Source organism: Crinia signifera, chromosome 2 (assembly GCF_055691185.1).
Source record: "Crinia signifera chromosome 2, ASM5569118v1, whole genome shotgun sequence".
In the NCBI taxonomy this organism is placed as follows: domain Eukaryota; kingdom Metazoa; phylum Chordata; class Amphibia; order Anura; family Myobatrachidae; genus Crinia; species Crinia signifera.
In genome coordinates, this window is record NC_139218.1 from 234064088 (window position 1) to 234079747 (window position 15660).

The 15660-nt window shown below is 42.4% G+C and overlaps 1 protein-coding gene across 3 annotated transcripts in view; it reads left to right on the forward strand.

Moving 5' to 3' along the window:
- RFFL (ring finger and FYVE like domain containing E3 ubiquitin protein ligase) overlaps positions 1-15660 on the forward strand; it is a 91613-nt gene that overhangs the window by 9732 nt on the left and 66221 nt on the right. The window contains exon 2 of one of the 3 annotated variants that reach the window (XM_083174033.1): positions 3064-3186. The exons of the other annotated variants lie outside the window; for them this stretch is intronic. The gene's annotated coding sequence lies outside the window, so the exon portion shown is untranslated. The remainder of the gene's footprint in view (positions 1-3063; positions 3187-15660) is intronic. 3 annotated transcript variants of the gene reach the window in all.

A 15660-nucleotide genomic window follows, 5' to 3' on the forward strand; every position in this document is an offset into this window, starting at 1 on the left:
AAATCACTTGCAACTAAGGGGTTAATACTCAGCTTAGTACCAGCAATATAACCTGGAAAAAATGTGTGTGCTGTCACCAGGCATACAGGATTAAATATAAGCACAAATGCGGTCTGGCAAATCAATCCCTTGCAGCTAAGGGGTTAATACTCTACTTAGTACCATATAAACACATGCAGTGATTAAACAGATAAGTCTGCAGATGTTGTTAAGTACCACACAAACTAATGTTGTATCACTTCAAAAAATCCCCCGTTTTCAAAATTCAGTGGGTATTTTGTGGAAACAATAAAGGAAGATTGTTGCCCGGGAGACCAGGGTATGGGGGGTTAACCCCATTACCTGCGCCGGCTACGGCCGGTGGAAGGGATACTGCTCTACGTTTGTTGCCAGTCTGGAGCAGGAGCATAAAAGGCTGCCGTGGGTATAGGCTGTGTGGTGCGCGCTGCTGCGCCGTATGCGAGGGGACAGCTGGAAGATAACTCCGTCTCTGTTTGGAGTTCTCAGCCGGCACTGGTGGGGGCGGTGGGCGTGACCACGTGCGTCGTCCTGACACGTGTTTCGCGTGAAGCTTGGTCACAAGGCACACACCCCTGTGACCAAGCTTCACGCGAAACACGTGTCAGGACGACGCACGTGGTCACGCCCACCGCCCCCACCAGTGCCGGCTGAGCACTCCAAACAGAGACGGAGTTATCTTCCAGCTGTCCCGCTGTCCCCTCGCATACGGCGCAGCAGCGCGCACCACACAGCCTATACCCACGGCAGCCTTTTATGCTCCTGCTCCAGACTGGCAACAAACGTAGAGCAGTATCCCTTCCACCGGCCGTAGCCGGCGCAGGTAATGGGGTTAACCCCCCATACCCTGGTCTCCCGGGCAACAATCTTCCTTTATTGTTTCCACAAAATACCCACTGAATTTTGAAAACGGGGGATTTTTTGAAGTGATACAACATTAGTTTGTGTGGTACTTAACAACATCTGCACACTTATCTGTTTAATCACTGCATGTGTTTATATGGTACTAAGTAGAGTATTAACCCCTTAGCTGCAAGGGATTGATTTGCCAGACCGCATTTGTGCTTATATTTAATCCTGTATGCCTGGTGACAGCACACACATTTTTTCCAGGTTATATTGCTGGTACTAAGCTGAGTATTAACCCCTTAGTTGCAAGTGATTTATTTTATTTTGTCAAACCGCATTTGTGCTTATATTTAATCCTCTATACCTGATGACAGCATACATTCTTTCCAGGTTATATTGCTAAATGCCTGTTTCCCCTAACACTCTGTATTAGGGTTCTCTGTGATTTATACCAACTAATCACTTATGCATGTCGTTGTGACATCTGATGCCTAAATACTACCTGTTTAACCAGTATATGATTACATTCACATGGTCTGTTGGGAGACCTCACACTTATTACTAAGTTGTGTTCATATCGACTTCAGCACAGAATTCTAAGGACTGAATCATTCATTGTTCTCAGCCCTCATTATCCCAACCAATATCCGGATTCCCCGGTGCGTTTCTGGTGTCTTTCGTAATATATACATTGACACTAGGGACCAATCTCCCTCCTATTTATGAACCGTGGGTACATTTATTATATTTCATAAAAAGAAACTGTCCAAGCCCTACGGGCTCTTACTCCCAGATCCCTATCCCTCCCCGTCCTTTCTCATCCTCGAGGAAGCTATCGCATGATCCTCTGACTCTCATCAAATCATCTGATGCTAGCATGATGTTTGACAGCAGAGATGAGGGTTCTGTTTGTTAGCACCTCCTACCACTTAACTATTCTATTTCGTGGCTCTCTCATCCATCCAGCCAGCACAAGCACTCCTGCAATGCTACATGGGTAACAGGTCTGTCTTGTTCTGAACGGTTTGGACAGCAGAAGCTTACCTTGGCTCACCCAATAAATTGACATCGGAATTTACCAGCAAGGGCTATACAGCCATACTTCACTGGACCGCCTGTAATCCATCCGAACACAGAAGCTAAGCAGTGAGAGGCTGGATCAGTACCCATATGGGGGACCTATAGGGAACATCCAGTGCTGTATTCATCCACTGGGGCAGTACGCCTGTTAATACTGTTGAGGTGCAGCCACAACAAACTTGAACCCCCTCCTTCTCTTTTCCTCTCATGTCCCAACTGTCCATACCCGCCAGTGCCGACACTGGGGAGGATACCGTAGTGGTGGTGCGCAGTGACCTGTGCCCTGTTCGATTGCCGATACCGCATATTATATATAAAAATTGGTACTAGGCAATACTTTACCTAAACATTTTCGCTCGTGTTGAATTATCTTTATTCCTGATATTGTCATAATAAGTGGCGGGAGTCCATCATATATGGTGCTCTCCAATAATGACATAAACGGTGTGTGGATATAACAATTTTGTGAACTTATTTTATTAACCAAGCTTCTATTAAAAGTTATGTTTTATTGTTACAGCATATGTACATCCACTTAACTGCATTGTATTATATCAAGCGTGCCCCAAAAACCTTTTTGGTTCTTTTTCAGTCTTCTCCTATAGACTACATCCATTTTCATGAGAACTTAGTCATAGTTCTCAACACAAGACGTCACTAAGATGAGGCAGTGCTAAATCTCACTATTTTCCTACTATCCTTTTTAGCTTGATCAAGATAAATGGCAACTTCCCCAAAAATATAAATATACAGTACATCACTCTCTTCTAACTTAATTATTAACTAGTGTCAATACTCTCTCGTCTAGTGCTTGGGGCAGCTTCAGTGAATGGCCGTAAATCCATGTTATGCTTAAAGGAATTGTCCTCTTTAATAATACCTTGGTGAGAGCTTGGGGAATTGGTTATGGTTTTCTCTGTACATTGACAATATGGGGCAGAATAGAACAGCTGCTAGTTATAACTTTCTCTATACAAGTTGAATGAAGGATTTACTGTAACTAGTTTTTTTTTTTTTTTTTTTAGATGAAATGACAGATTAAAAAGTTCTGTCTATAAATGCACTGACCATGCCTGACTGTCGGTATCTAATCTGTAATTTATTTTCTACATGTAGCAGTTTCAGGAGGGCGGAACATCTTTTGTTTTGCAGCACTCTCATCTCCCATTTACCAAACATTCAAAGATTGGTTGGTTGGTTTACACACTAGGTATGGCCAATGAAATCACAGCACACATGGTGAGTGGTATAACTAGTCATTTGAGCTTCTTGTGTTTATATATTGTAGCTCTAACCCATTTTTCTTAGTGCAAGACAAATGTAGACCATCATGACTACTACTCTAAAAGCTTATCAACTTTACAGGAATGGAAAATAAGGCAATATTCAGTACTGCAGCTGAATTTTGTGAGTTTTGGGGAGAGGGAAATTGCAAACCATTTCAGGACCTGTTGTAAGGTGATAATTTTGTAATTACTTTAGGTCTAGGTGTGTACACACTGAGATATAATGAATTATATTTTGAGAGGGAGCGTTATTAGATCCCCCATGATGAATGATGCACCCTCCCGCAGGTTATTAATGACACTAGCCGCCCACCCACCACTGGCATCTCTATTTTTCTGCCAGCAGTGGCCGGAATCACCCGGTGTGTACAGGGCTTAATTTTGCAAGATTATATTGTCATTGTATCACCTTGGCTATGATTTTATTTTACATGGAGTGAAAAAAACTTGTTCAACAATGAGAATGTTTGTTTATTGTGGCAGTCTGTTTATCAAAGTGGCTCATTTATATTCCATGCTTTTTGAATAGCCATATAGCTTCTGGAGTGCATGGTATGATAGATGTGTGGTGTTACTGTAGGTTGCTGCTCAACTGGTTAAACCTGCATTTCCTCTTTGGCTAATGATTTATGGAACATAAGTGGTGACAGTATTTCATGAATCCAGATCCTGCTCAACAATTTACTGTATGTGATTCACTTCATTTCATAGTATTTACACAGCTCATGAACAGTTTAGGTGTGTATGTAAATGCTTACCTACTATAGTTGCAAATGATACAATGAAGTTTCATCTGGTTATTGTAGGCAACTTAAATGTTTTTATAATGTTTGCCTTTTTCGCTGTTTTGATAAGACTGGTTTTTTTTGTTACTTTTGCTATACATTTTATTCTTCATTCTATGGAAATACCTCTGGTTCCACTTCTATTGTTGACTAAATATTCAGGAATTTTTTTTCTTTTGTATATTTCATAAGATGTCATACAAAATGTCAACCTTCAGAATGTTGACACATTCTGAATGTCAGATTTAGGTTGACGTGCCCAATATATTGATATTGCGAAAGTAGACCTTCTGACATTGACTTTGAGGTCTTACATGGACATGTTAAATACAACTATACATAACATTGGTAAAAATTGTTGGTTGACTTTCCCAATATCATGTTGATATTGGGGGTTATTCTAGTTCACTCTTTCTGACAAAATCCTTCTTAGATGGACAAAACCATGTGCACTGCAGGTGGGGTAGATGTAAAATGTGCAGAGAGAATTAGATTTGGGTGGGGTTTTACTTCAAAGTGAGATCTATATTGCAGTGTAAAAATAAAACAGCCAGTATTTACCCTGCACAGAAACAAAATAACTCACCCAAATCTAATTCTCTCTGCACATTTTACATCTGCCCCCCTGCAGTGCACATGGTTTTGTCCATCTAAGAAGGATTTTGTCAGAAAGAGTGAACTAAAATAAGGCCCATTGTGTGGAAGACTCCTCCAAAATGCTGTGCAAGGAACTATCAGGGATATATGTCTGACTTACTTTTAGTACATAGCAGGGATGTTTGACAGTCTTGGGTCCATGACCCTACATACAACCAAGGTTTTTCCTTTGACTTGTAACCAGTCACTGCCAGGTATATGTTTAATAGGCATGACTCTAATCATGCCTAAAAGGAGTTACTTGACGATGGGTACTTCCCACGCCTTCTTGTCATTATATTTAAAGCGACATGTATAGCACTGATATATCGGCTATATCTGTAGGTAGTCCATACATACTGTGCAAAGTGATGAACATTTCTGGTTCTATCATCATACTGATTTACTTGCACAATCAAACTGAAGATGCGACTAATGACTGAAGAGGGCGAAAGATTCTGCGGATTTCTATATTGTAAAGGTCCCTGGCACAACAGGTTCTGCACTATCAGTAGCTTCAGAGGTTCCCTGACTGCCATTCTCAGCATCGTCGGGAACCATAACCTTCTTGGTCAAAAGGGTAGAACTATGACCACTTGCGCCTGGTCTTCCAGAATCTTTTTCAACACCTTGGAAATGAGGGAGAAAGGAGGAAAAACATAGGCCATGCTGAAACTCCACTTCTGGGGGAAAAAATTCTGCCACAGGCACCCACTTCATTGTAACGGGAGAAGAAGAGCTTCAGCTTCGCATTCCTGGCCGTCACCATCAAGTCTATCTTGGGAAGCCCAAATTTGCTTACTATCAATTGGAATACTGAATCTTCTAATTCCCACTCTCCTGGACACAGCATGTTACTGCTCAAATAGTCCGCGACCACATTGTCTTTCCCCGGAACATTCAATGCTACCAGAGATTTTAGATGACTTTCTGCGCAGTCGATAATGAACTTCCCTCATGATGGCTGAACTTTGGTTCCACCTTGTCGCTTTATATACACTACTACTGACATATTGTCTGAGAAGATTTCCAGATGAATTCCAATTATATCTTTCTGAATATGGCATATTGCTAGCCAGACAGCTCTCGTTTCCTTTAAGGGGACCTAAAACCCCTGACAACTCCTTTGCAACAGATGAGCTCCCCAGCCATACATGCTTGCGTAGTGCGTACACGCTGGAGAATGGTGGGAGGAAAAAAAATAGTGTGCCGAGCGCAGCGAGCGGCTGCGGTTAACTTCCAACAGTGTCGACATTCGGGTAAAAAAAAAAGTGAAAAAAACTCATGTCGACCTTGCCGCCTGTCGACCCAACGGTGTCGACTAAATGACTGTGGACCTAAGTGTGGTCGATTTTTAATACAATCCACACCCCCTTTTGGCCAGGTGAACCATCTATTGACTGTCGACCTAGACATTGTCTGTCAGCCATATAGATACCATTTGTAACTTTATTTAAAAATTGGGGGGGATTCAATTGGGTACTTGTGTAGTTTCACTGCCCCACGCTACGCTACGTTGTCAGCATAGGCCAATGGCAGCCCAGTGTAGTGTCCCCGTCAGGCAGCGTAGTCACCATTCTGTCCCCGCGAGCTGCAGCTCTGTCCCTGGCAAGCCTAGTGAGGAAGCGATCATGGGGTTGCCGGTGGAGAGGCGCTCCCATCTGCCTGGGATGCGTCTCCGTAATTAGTGCAGCAGGGTACAGCAACCCTGCCCGTGTCCACTTTAGGGAGAGGTCAGGGTTAGGGGTCCGGTAGCATGTGCGCTTCGTGCACAAAGGGGGGCATGGGTGCAAGTGTGTCTCATGCACAATAAAGGATGCATTTGCCAGTGCTCCATGTTACATACTGGCAATTGCCTTCACCCCACTGTCCACGTCAGCCCAAAGCGTGACGAGCGGACCCAGTATGCATCCTCCCAACCTGTTCATAACCCCCTCAATCCACGTCGGCGCAGAGTTTATTTTATAAAGTGTTGCGAGCCTGAAGAGTGGCGAGCGTACACTTAATACACATCAAGTTTTCCGCACCCCCTCGTGGGGATCGCTACGCTCGCCACACTTTATAAAATTAACTAAACACCAACGTGGGGGTATGAACAGATTGGGAGGACATGTGCCGCGTCCCCTCGTGGGTCTCGCTGCGCTCGCCATGCTTATGTGGATAGTGGTGGTGTTTCAGGAACACATTCAGACACAGTAGCGCCGCTCATTCAGCCTACTCATGGCGGTTCTACCGCCAGCCCACCATGGCGGCCCTCGGCACAAGGCATCGCAAAACATTTTAACAGCTTGGCGATTTGGCGGATGAGTGCAATTCCAGTGATCATCCACCAGGTGCCACTTTTTGAAATCTTCACTGCGCATGCGTGAAATGTGTGCTGCAGCATGTGCATGAAGTAACTACAGTATTAAAAGGCTCTGTAGCGCAGGAATTACTTTGCTACTACTGTACTGTCCAGTAAGCTACAGTACTGTAGATAGACAGCTCTTATCAGTGTGTAGGCTAGTGCATAAGCGTGCCGCTCTACATGTTGTACATTAAAGTACAGTATGTCTGAGTTTGATTATTAAAGAGAACTTATTTTTTCACACTAACTCCTGCCTCCCTAGTAACCTTTCCGTGCGTCTGCATGGGCACGGACGCTAATGCGTCTCATTGTTTTGGTCAAAAGGCGCTAGGATTGGAAGTCTGGCCGCTCTTGTCAAGTGTTGTAAAGTAGTGGATAGGCGTGCCACTCTGCATGTTTTACAGTATGCCTGAGTTTGATTCATAAAGGGATAATTTTTTTTTTTTATTTTTTTTTTATTTTTTTTTTTTTTTTTAAACACAGCTATAGTACTGTAGGTCACAAAAAAAAAATCTTGCCTCCCTATAAAGATTTCCGTGCGTCTGCACAGACAGGAACAGCTTTTATTGCATTGTACTGTAACATTTTACAGCTATAAGTGATATCTCTAGAAGTTTAATGGGGATAGATAAAAGCTCCTCCCTAAGTTCTTGGATGCAAAAACACTGTCTTTAGCCTCTCTATACAGTATTTCCTATATGCGGTATTCAGTAGTAATGAGCTATAGTAGGTGGGCAATTGGAGTGGACCCTAAATACGGATGCTTGCTGCTTCCCTTACTGATGTCATATAAACTACTTAGTCTACTCTGTAAGCCAAAAGTCTCCGCTTTCATATGTTACCAGTCTCAAGTCTCTAGGACACCTAGAACCGGAGATATCAGGGTGCAAAATAGACACAAAATTTCCCCCATTGACTAGAATGGACCTGTTAATTCAGACCCACCATGGGTTCTGATGTTTGCAGTTACCCTTTGCGGGGGTCTCGGGAACTTGGGGTTCATATCTTCTGGTAGATTAACGTCTCCTCTTCCATACAAATCCAGTTTTGGACCACCGAAACCAGAGAAATTAAGCTTTAAGCTCATTTAATATAGATTGTAAACTCCACTGGGGCAGGGACTGATGTGAATGATCAAATATTCTCTGTAAAGTGCTGCGGAATATGTGTGCGCTATACAAGAAACTATTAATGAATAAATACATTTTAATTTACCCATATAGCACTAATATAGTCAGGTTCCCTTATCTGTATGCCAAATAGATAAGGTGCAATTTAGCTTTAATGTACTGTGCTCTGAATACGCGGTCAATGCCGCCTGATGTGTTAGGAGAGGGCTGATTTCATGAAAGCCTCTACTCCTTCTTATTGCCTACTCAGCACATAGGGTTAGCGCTGGGACACTTAAATGGTTAAATAATATTCATTGACAAAATTAATTATCAGAGTACACACACAACAATTATACTAGCACACAGCAGAAGTACAGTTGGAGCCACAGCGATGTTCACGGGGATGAGACACACGAGCGTCTCATACTGTGTAAACTAGCTCCGCTCGACGAATGTCGATACCGTTCCATCGATACAGTATATCAATCTGCCGCTATATTGGTGGAGTATAAGCCACCCAGTGGTTGCGACTTGTATTGCATGGTGAGCATCCACGCTCCTTGGCAGATGGGAGCGCAAGAAGAAGAGCGGATCGCCAAAACCTCTGTGATGGTGCGCTGGCGGCAAGAATGAGAGGTGCTTCATCTGTACCTGTGAAGTCATCCATCTGAAACAATAATAATGACGTGTTAACTGTCAAATGGATTTTACTGACCTAAAGAAGAAAAAAGGAAAACAATGATCAATGTTAAATAGTACCGTAGAACAATAAGTCCCAGAAAGGTCAAAAACATTTATTCTTCCCTGACAGCAGCTTCTCCAGATGCAGCTGATGACGCAGCTACGTCATCCTTGGCTGCTTTGTTGGCAGTTGGGACGAGAGTTAAAGCATGTAATATTATACGCAGGAATGCGTCCTCTGCCCCTAGTGTTTTACGCCACAGAAATTCTTGTAAGAGTCCAGGTATTGGTGTGCAGTGCCCCTCTGCCTCTTATTTCTCCATTTGCAGGAGCCCCAGAGCCTCTCAATATTCTGTGTATGCACTCCAGCGTCTGGGTCCACAAAGTTGTACTGGTGGTTGATGCGCATGTGGTGGTACCGTTCTTGTGTATTGTACACACTCCGAAATTCCGTGTAGATGCTGGTACCTACTCAATGTGTGCTTCTGTGGCAGACCGGGTCCGGGTCTCACGGCTGGCCACTGGTGTGAAGAAACAGTCACCGGTGTCGCATGATATCCCACCGAAGAGCCACTGCTGTAGTAGGACACGTTGAACAAATAGACTTTCGTCCACCTCTACAATATTTCCAGATCCACCAATCCGGCATTGGGGTTGTGCCATAAGATCAAGGGTACACACCTTTCGCATCAGGTTGTTGTACAAAATGGCCGTTTTGTTGGAGATTTTGAGGTGCCACTCGCAAAACCTTATACTTGTTAACTCCTCGGCCCACAAAAAAATATGAAGTGCAGAAGGGTCAGAAAGTATAGGTGACGTTCACAAAACCAATTTGCCCCGCGGAGACTGACCTTCTTTTTGCAGCCTCTTATGTGGCAGCGTCACATACGCTCCTTTGCATTAAGCTCCATAGGATGGCAATTGACACAGGTCTGTGTCTCTGGCAGTAAGCAAAAGGTCAATGGTTCGACAGCCATAACCCACACAATGTAATAAGCGGTGACACAATGCTGACTGACTATGCTAACTGCGTAAGCTCCGGTTAGCCGCGAACATACACACAGTTGCAGACACAAGCTGACTACGCTGTTTGCGGGAACACTAAGCTGACAGGGACACTATGCTGACTACGTTAGTGGCGCTGTGAAACTACACAACCTTCAAATGTTATGGTGAATACAACCGGGGCCTGATTCTTGTTCACTTGTAAAAGCAAATGATCTCTCTAATGGCCAAAACCATGTGCACTGCAAGGGGCAGATGTAACATATGAAGAGATAGATTTGGGTGGGTTATTATGTTTCTGTGCAGGGTAAATACTGGCTGCTTTATTTTTACACTGCAATATGGTAGTGTACATTCTAGCACCTGCCATCTTTGAAAACCCATGCAGTTCCTCTTCCCTGCATGGGGTGAAACCTGTCTGGTTTGCATATCAGCAATGATATGCAAACCAGACCTGTGCTAGATACACCACAGCAGACAGCGACACCCCAGGCAGGGAACAGGAACTGCATGGGTTTTCAAAGATGGCGGGTGTTAGAATGAATATGAAAATATAAATATATATATATATATATATATATATATATATATATATATATATATATATATATATATATATATATATATATATATATATATATATATATATATATATATATATTTCAGTTTGAAGTAAAAAAAAAAAACTCACCCAAATTTAACTCTCTGCACATGTTACATCTGCCCCCCTGCAGTGCACATGGCGATTTATGTACTTTCGATTTTTACTATATAGTTAAAATTGGAAGAAAAGTTAGTACATATTGTAAATATATGTCTATACAGCTTGCGATCCGGAAGCGTGGTCCTGTGAGATCGGTAGAACACAAAAGTGTTCATGTATAGTCAACCGCACAGTAATATGGTCAAAATCTGTGGTTCTGGGGAGATCAAGGGAATTCGCATAGTCCAATTTCTGCCACAGCCAAAATTGCACGTGTGTATGCACCTTTAGTGCCTTTTGTGGCATAACTAGTTGCTTGTGCCAGCATTTCAGCTGGGGGCGGCAGAAGCCAACACTAATAAGCACCATAACCACCAGCATCAATTGAATATCGCCCCAGGCAATCTTTCCTCACTTTAGACGGGGAATCTGGAGGCAGTAACAATTGAATTCGCCCTGAAATCGGTAATGTCCATTTTACATTAACCCCTTCCTGACAGAGCCAGTTTTTGCGTTCCTGACAGAGCCCTTTTTTTCAAATCTGACATGTATCACTTAAGTGGGGATAACTTTTTTTTGCTTTTACTTATCCCAGTGATTTTGAGATTGTTTTCTCGTGACACATTGTACTTCAAGTTAGTGGTAAATTTGGGTCGATACAGTCTGTGTTTTTTTGTGAAAAATACCAAAATGTCGGAAAAAAATGGAAAATTTAGCAATTTGCAAAATGTTAAATTTTCTGCTTGTGAGACAAATAATCTTACCACTCAAAATAGTTAATAACTAACATAGACCATATGTCTACTTTATGTTGCCATCATTATTTCAACTTCCTTTTCATTTTTTTGGACACTAGGAGGCGTAAAATATGAATAGCAAATTCTCAAATTTTCAAGAAAATTTCAAACACTGATTTTTTTAGGGACCAGTTCAGTTCTGATGTGACTTTGAGGGACTTGTATGTGAGACACCCCCATAAATGATGCCATTTCAAAAACTGCACCCCTCACAGTATTCAAAACAGCATTTTGGAAGTTTGTTAACCCTTTAGGTGTTTCACAGGAATTAAAACAAAGTGTAGGTGAAATTTCAAAATTTCATTTTTTTTGCAGATTTTCAATTTTAATACATTTTTCTAAGGAACACAGTAGATTTTACTAGAGAAATGTGACTAAAAATTGATTCCCCCAATTCTTTGGTTTTCATAAATGTCCTATATGTGGCCCTAGTGTGCACGGTGACCAAACCACAGGCTTCATAATAGAAGGAGCACCTACTTGATTTTGGAGCCTCCTTTTTATGAGATTATTTTTTAGGCACCATGTAGGTTTCTAGGCACCATAAGATGCTAAAAGTTAGGAACCTCCCCCACAAGTGACCCCATTTTGCAAACTACACCCTTCAGGGAATTCATCTAGGGGTATAGTGTACATTTCAAACCCCCAGGGGTTTCACCAATTTTGATACAACTGGGCTGTGCAAATGAAAAAATTTAATTTTTCATTTTCACAGCTCAGTTGTATCAAAATTGGTGAAACCCCTGGGGGTTTGAAATGTACACTATACCCCTAGATGAAGTCCCTGAAGGGTGTAGTTTGCAAAATGGGGTCACTTGTGGGGGGGTTCCACTGTATGGGTGCTTCAGGGGTCATTCAACCAGAATCTGTGCTGCAAAATCCAAATATCACTCCTTCCCTTCTGAGTCCTGCCATGCACCCAACTGGTATTTTTTGGTCACATGTGAGGCATTGCCATACTCGGGAGAAATTGTGGCACAGATTTTGGGGTGCTTTGTCTCCTTCATTCCTTGTGAAAATGAAAAATTTTGAGCCAGATCTGCATTTTTGTGTAAAAAAATTTACTTTTTTACACAAAAATGCAGTTCTGGCTCAAAGTTTTTGGAACTTGGGGTTCATATCTTCTGGTAGATTAACGTCTCCTCTTCCATACAAATCCAGTTTTGGACCACCGAAACCAGAGAAATTAAGCTTTAAGCTCATTTAATATAGATTGTAAACTCCACTGGGGCAGGGACTGATGTGAATGATCAAATATTCTCTGTAAAGTGCTGCGGAATATGTGTGCGCTATACAAGAAACTATTAATGAATAAATACATTTTAATTTACCCATATAGCACTAATATAGTCAGGTTCCCTTATCTGTATGCCAAATAGATAAGGTGCAATTTAGCTTTAATGTACTGTGCTCTGAATACGCGGTCAATGCCGCCTGATGTGTTAGGAGAGGGCTGATTTCATGAAAGCCTCTACTCCTTCTTATTGCCTACTCAGCACATAGGGTTAGCGCTGGGACACTTAAATGGTTAAATAATATTCATTGACAAAATTAATTATCAGAGTACACACACAACAATTATACTAGCACACAGCAGAAGTACAGTTGGAGCCACAGCGATGTTCACGGGGATGAGACACACGAGCGTCTCATACTGTGTAAACTAGCTCCGCTCGACGAATGTCGATACCGTTCCATCGATACAGTATATCAATCTGCCGCTATATTGGTGGAGTATAAGCCACCCAGTGGTTGCGACTTGTATTGCATGGTGAGCATCCACGCTCCTTGGCAGATGGGAGCGCAAGAAGAAGAGCGGATCGCCAAAACCTCTGTGATGGTGCGCTGGCGGCAAGAATGAGAGGTGCTTCATCTGTACCTGTGAAGTCATCCATCTGAAACAATAATAATGACGTGTTAACTGTCAAATGGATTTTACTGACCTAAAGAAGAAAAAAGGAAAACAATGATCAATGTTAAATAGTACCGTAGAACAATAAGTCCCAGAAAGGTCAAAAACATTTATTCTTCCCTGACAGCAGCTTCTCCAGATGCAGCTGATGACGCAGCTACGTCATCCTTGGCTGCTTTGTTGGCAGTTGGGACGAGAGTTAAAGCATGTAATATTATACGCAGGAATGCGTCCTCTGCCCCTAGTGTTTTACGCCACAGAAATTCTTGTAAGAGTCCAGGTATTGGTGTGCAGTGCCCCTCTGCCTCTTATTTCTCCATTTGCAGGAGCCCCAGAGCCTCTCAATATTCTGTGTATGCACTCCAGCGTCTGGGTCCACAAAGTTGTACTGGTGGTTGATGCGCATGTGGTGGTACCGTTCTTGTGTATTGTACACACTCCGAAATTCCGTGTAGATGCTGGTACCTACTCAATGTGTGCTTCTGTGGCAGACCGGGTCCGGGTCTCACGGCTGGCCACTGGTGTGAAGAAACAGTCACCGGTGTCGCATGATATCCCACCGAAGAGCCACTGCTGTAGTAGGACACGTTGAACAAATAGACTTTCGTCCACCTCTACAATATTTCCAGATCCACCAATCCGGCATTGGGGTTGTGCCATAAGATCAAGGGTACACACCTTTCGCATCAGGTTGTTGTACAAAATGGCCGTTTTGTTGGAGATTTTGAGGTGCCACTCGCAAAACCTTATACTTGTTAACTCCTCGGCCCACAAAAAAATATGAAGTGCAGAAGGGTCAGAAAGTATAGGTGACGTTCACAAAACCAATTTGCCCCGCGGAGACTGACCTTCTTTTTGCAGCCTCTTATGTGGCAGCGTCACATACGCTCCTTTGCATTAAGCTCCATAGGATGGCAATTGACACAGGTCTGTGTCTCTGGCAGTAAGCAAAAGGTCAATGGTTCGACAGCCATAACCCACACAATGTAATAAGCGGTGACACAATGCTGACTGACTATGCTAACTGCGTAAGCTCCGGTTAGCCGCGAACATACACACAGTTGCAGACACAAGCTGACTACGCTGTTTGCGGGAACACTAAGCTGACAGGGACACTATGCTGACTACGTTAGTGGCGCTGTGAAACTACACAACCTTCAAATGTTATGGTGAATACAACCGGGGCCTGATTCTTGTTCACTTGTAAAAGCAAATGATCTCTCTAATGGCCAAAACCATGTGCACTGCAAGGGGCAGATGTAACATATGAAGAGATAGATTTGGGTGGGTTATTATGTTTCTGTGCAGGGTAAATACTGGCTGCTTTATTTTTACACTGCAATATGGTAGTGTACATTCTAGCACCTGCCATCTTTGAAAACCCATGCAGTTCCTCTTCCCTGCATGGGGTGAAACCTGTCTGGTTTGCATATCAGCAATGATATGCAAACCAGACCTGTGCTAGATACACCACAGCAGACAGCGACACCCCAGGCAGGGAACAGGAACTGCATGGGTTTTCAAAGATGGCGGGTGTTAGAATGAATATGAAAATATAAATATATATATATATATATATATATATATATATATATATATATATATATATATATATATATATATATATATATATATTTCAGTTTGAAGTAAAAAAAAAAAACTCACCCAAATTTAACTCTCTGCACATGTTACATCTGCCCCCCTGCAGTGCACATGGCGATTTATGTACTTTCGATTTTTACTATATAGTTAAAATTGGAAGAAAAGTTAGTACATATTGTAAATATATGTCTATACAGCTTGCGATCCGGAAGCGTGGTCCTGTGAGATCGGTAGAACACAAAAGTGTTCATGTATAGTCAACCGCACAGTAATATGGTCAAAATCTGTGGTTCTGGGGAGATCAAGGGAATTCGCATAGTCCAATTTCTGCCACAGCCAAAATTGCACGTGTGTATGCACCTTTAGTGCCTTTTGTGGCATAACTAGTTGCTTGTGCCAGCATTTCAGCTGGGGGCGGCAGAAGCCAACACTAATAAGCACCATAACCACCAGCATCAATTGAATATCGCCCCAGGCAATCTTTCCTCACTTTAGACGGGGAATCTGGAGGCAGTAACAATTGAATTCGCCCTGAAATCGGTAATGTCCATTTTACATTAACCCCTTCCTGACAGAGCCAGTTTTTGCGTTCCTGACAGAGCCCTTTTTTTCAAATCTGACATGTATCACTTAAGTGGGGATAACTTTTTTTTGCTTTTACTTATCCCAGTGATTTTGAGATTGTTTTCTCGTGACACATTGTACTTCAAGTTAGTGGTAAATTTGGGTCGATACAGTCTGTGTTTTTTTGTGAAAAATACCAAAATGTCGGAAAAAAATGGAAAATTTAGCAATTTGCAAAATGTTAAATTTTCTGCTTGTGAGACAAATAATCTTACCACTCAAA